This window comes from Chlorocebus sabaeus, chromosome 17 (genome assembly GCF_047675955.1).
Source record: "Chlorocebus sabaeus isolate Y175 chromosome 17, mChlSab1.0.hap1, whole genome shotgun sequence".
Lineage (NCBI taxonomy): Eukaryota > Metazoa > Chordata > Mammalia > Primates > Cercopithecidae > Chlorocebus > Chlorocebus sabaeus.
The window spans coordinates 27,210,291-27,215,226 of record NC_132920.1 but is presented as its reverse complement, the minus strand read 5'-3'; positions in this window follow the sequence as shown (position 1 = coordinate 27,215,226).

Sequence of the window (4,936 nt, the reverse complement as noted above, 5' to 3'; positions counted from 1 at the left end):
AAGTCTAAAGCTGCCGGTCCTGGAGTTTTCCTGAGCCCTTCGGGTGCACAGATTACTGTAACTGGCTTTCGTCTACTTCTTGGAACCATATACTAATCTAAGAAAAGAGGGAAACAATCGCAAGCTAAGAAACCATGTCGACTAAGTAGATAAATGAGGAAGAGGGACAAGGAGGAAGAGGGAGAGAAGAAAGTGACCAGAAGGGAGAAGAAAGGAAGGAGTGACAGGAGGTAGAAATAAGAGGATGAAGGAGAAAGAGGAAGAGAAGAAAGGAAGGAAGAGCGGGATGGAACAGACAGATTTTCTCAGGAGCCTTGTTAGCGCTCAGAAAACGATACCCCAAAGTATGGCTCTTGGAAGTGCTGAGTACTTTGAACAACCTAAGAACCTCAGAACCAAAGTCTCTCTGACCTTCCGCAGCCCCACTGCCTCCTGATCCTCTTTCATTCCGGAATGGCAGGGAGGGGCTTTCACTGAAGTTTCCCTTATTTGACTCAGGGAAGTTCCTCCAGAAGGAAAGAGATTGTCATGAACCCTCTCCTGGAATCTGTACTAAACCAGAGAAGATTAACTCAGATCCCAGGAGAGAAAACTAAAGGTCTCCATGCCTGGGACATCTCACCCAGCCAGACTTCAATTCTTTTCTTCACCACCTATTCTGAGGGCTGCTACTTGAGAGACTTTATCTGTGTAATAAGACAAGCTTTTTTACTACAGTAGTTCCTGCCCTAACCCTCACATTACTTCTCACCACCACCTTCCAGGAGCCTTCAAGCCCCTATTTCTTTATGTAGCTCCAAGACCTATTTAAGCTTCAACCATCTGCCCCTTCTTTGAGTCTCACTTACACTTTCTGGGACCCCTGTGCATATGTGCATAATAAATGTGTATGCCTTTGCTTCTGTTAATCTGTCTACTGGCAACTTTATTTCTCAGACTCAGATAACCAAACTCCAGAGCGGAGAAAAAAGATTCTCTCATCCCTACAGGGTCAAAAGAAGACTAAAAGAAATTCACTAGATTTATGGAAGACCATAATTTGAGGGGATAGACATGAAGCAGTTTGATGGGGTAGCGAGGTGTCCATACAGATATAAGTTGTGTTATAGATTGTTGTTCATAGTTCATGCATATCACATCCTTTTTATTTGGTAGACATATTTTTGTCAAGCATTTCTTTATATATATTTTTTTGCTGAAATCATTTGCAACTCCAGCTTTGAATACAGTTAGATACCACAGAAATATCAAAAATCTGTTTTAAAAAATAAAAAAATATTAGAATCAGGGTCTTACTCTGTCACACAGACTGGAGTGCAGTGGCACCATCATAGCTTACTGTAACCTGAACTCTTGGGCACAAGCCATCCTTCTGCCTCAGCCTCCAGAGTAGCTAGGAATAGAAGCATGCACCACCATGCCTAGCTAATTTTTTTTTCTTTGTAGAAAATAATTTATGTTCTTTGGTATTTCTTGTATTTGAAGAAAAATTGACAATTTGCCTTTTTAAGTATAGAAGGACATTTGATTTGTTTCCAATTTAGGGCTAAAGTAGAAACTGGACTAGTTTTTGTTTCCTGCAACTAAGTCCTGACTCTCTACCTTTACTGAGATCCATTCTACCACGTTTTTGTTTTCAGCCCAGTAAAACAAATAAGATTGCAGCTGTGGCCAGTCCCTAGTCATTGTTACAGTAAAACAAACAAGCCAACAGTTGATTAGTAATTTTAGTTCAAATATATCACTAGTTGCTTTGTATTTTGCTGAGGTGATTTTTTAAGCACAAAAGGTTTCTGAGGGCTGGGTTCAGTGGCTTATGGATTGTAACCCCATCATTTAGGGAGGCCAAGGTGGGAGGATTGCTTGAGGTCAGGAGTTGGAGGCCACTTTGGGCAACATAGAGATAGAGAAGTTGCTGAAGACAGAAATTATATCTTTCTGTGTCCTCAATATGTATTGAAAGTCTCATTTGTATAAGGTATGGCTAAAAGTTTCCCAAATCATGAGTGCTGGTTCCTTTTGCTGAATAGTTCCTTCCTCAGTTTATTTCTTTCCTCATGCATTTCACCATAAGCAGCAATAACTAACCATGTTGCACATTCCACATTTTACTTGGAAGTATTCTCAGCTAAATATTCAAGTTCATCATGTACAAATTCTGTTTTCCACCCAACTGTAGAATACAATTCAGCCAAGTCTCTCCCTCTTTATAACAAGATCACCATTCCTTCAGATTCTAACTGCATGTCATTAATTTCCTTCTAAGACCTTACCATAAGCATATTTAACATTCTTATATTTTAAATTTAATAGAAAACTTTTGGAACAGTTTTAGGTTTATAGAAAAATTGGGTGGAAAGTAGAGTTTCAGTATACTCCTTCCTTTCCCCTTTCTCTCCCAGTCTCTCTATTATTAACATCTTGCATTAGTGTGGTATATTTATTACAATTGATGAGCCAATGTTGATAAATTATTATTAACTAAAGACCATAGTTTATATTACGGGTCACTTTTTGTGCTGTATAGTCTATGGGTTTTAACAAATGTATAACAACATGTATCCACCATTACTATATCATACAGAATAGTTTCACTGCCTTAAAAATCCACTGAACGTCACTTATTCTTCCCTCTTAAAATCCACTGAACATCACTTATTCTTCCCTTTTTCCCTCCCCCTAAGCCCCTGGCAACCACTAATCTTTGCTGTTTCCATAGATTAGCATTTTCAGGGATGTTATATAGATGGAATTATACAGTATGTAGCCTTTTCCAGATTGACTTCTTTCACTCACCAATATGCACTTAATGGTCTTCTGTTCTTCTTCCTTTTTGGTAGCTTGATAGCTCATTTATTTTCCTTACTGAATATTTCATTGTCCGAATGTACCATAGTTTATGTATTCATTCATGTACTGAAGGACACCTTGGCTGCTTCCAAGTTTTGCCTATCATGAACAACGCTGCTATAAACATTCTTGGGCACGTTTTGTGTGGACATACATTTTCAACTCCTTTGCATAAATACCAAGGAACACAATTACTAGATCGTATGGTAAGAGCATGTTTAGTTTTGTAAGAAATTGTCAAACTGTCCTCCAGCGTGGCCCTAACGTTTTGCATTCCCACCAGCAATGAAGGAAAGTTCCCGTTGCTCCACATCCTTGTCAGCATTTGGTATTGTCAGGGTCCTGGATTTTGGCCATTTTGATAGGTGTATAGTGGCACCCCATTGTTTTAATTTGCATTTCCCTGAGGACATATGACGTGCAGCATCTTTTCATATGCTTATTTGCCATCTGTATATCTTCTTTGGTGACATCTGTTAGGGTCTTTGGCCTGTTTTTTTAATCGGTTTGTTTCCTTATTGTTGAGTTTTAAGCGTTCTTATATATTTTGGATATCAGTCCTTTATCAGATATGTATTTTGCAAATATTTTCTCCCAGTCTGTGCCTTGTCTTTTCATTCTCTTAAACATTTGTTTTATTTTTTTAAACCAATGTTCTCTTCATGACAATATATGCATTCTCTAAGATGATCGAAGTTTTCTCTATCATGTTCCCTTGACTGTAATTGTTTTTCATATACTCAGTGTTAGGATTTCCAGGTTTAATGTTTGTCAGTCAACAGTCTGAGAGACTTGACCTTGGCCCCTTATCCAAATGCTGGGAATGCACACAAGCACAGTAAAATGCAAGTGCCACGTCTTAAATATAAAAACCTACCGATTTGTTGGATTCTTTTTTTCTGCCAAGGACACAGTGACAGACAAACTGGCCTTGGGCTATATGCAGCTATGTGCTGGCTGACACAGGCATATAAGATGCTTTACTAAGGGGCAAAACATGCTAATATCATCTCCGGGTTTCCTTAAGCATTAAAAAAACATGTTGGGGCCGGGCGCAGTGGCTCACGCCCGCAATCCCAGCACTTTGGGAGGCCGAGGCGGGCGGATCATTTGAAGTCATAAGTTTGAGACCAGCCTGGCCAATATGGTGAAACCCCGTCTCTACTGAAAATACAAAAATTAGCCGGGGATGGTGGTGCATGCCTGTAATCCCAGCTACTCGGGAGGCTCAGGCAGGAGAATCGCTTGAACCCAAGAGGTGGAGGTTGCACTGAGCCGAGATCGTGCCATTGCACTCCAGCCTGAGCAACAGAGGTAGACTCCGTCTCAAAACAAATAAAGTTGGTCGCCACTCAATTGAGAGTCGTGAAAACAATTTTAATGGGTAACTACCAGTATTTTCAAAACGACAAAGGAGTAGAACAGAAAATATAAGGTAGAACATGTAATAAAGGTAACGATTGTTTGCGTTTTAAAACTGTGTGTAGACGTGTATTTCTTTTTTTTTTTTTCTTTTCTTTTTTGTTTCTTTGAGACAGAGTCTCGCTGTGCCGCCCAGGCTGGAGTGCAGTGGCGCGATCTCGACTGACTGCAACCTCTGCCTCCCGGATTCACGCCGTTCTCCTGCCTCAGCCTCCCGAGTAGCTGGGACTACAGACGCGCGCCACCACCTGCCACCACCATAATTTTCGTATTTTTAGTAGAGACGGGGTGTCACCATATTGGCCAGGCTGAGTCTCGAACTCCTGACCTAGTGATCCACCCAGCTCCGCCTCCCAAAGTGCTGAGATAACAGACGTGAGCCACTGCGCCCGGTCAGTAGACGTGTATTTCTTAAAATCAGTTCAGTCAGACAAGTTTACAATGCACACGCATACCTGAAACAGGAACAAATGACTGGCGGCGAAAATGTGCGGCCCTGCGCAGGGCGAACGCGAAACGTTAACTAAAGCCTCTGGGAAATGAAGTTCAGCAACCTCGTCGCGGAGTGTTCTGGGAACGCTGGTCCAGTGTGCCCGCCCGGCGCCGGCGTGCGGGGCGGAGCGGGGCTCTCTCGTAACGACCGGAAGTGACCGTTGAAGCCGGT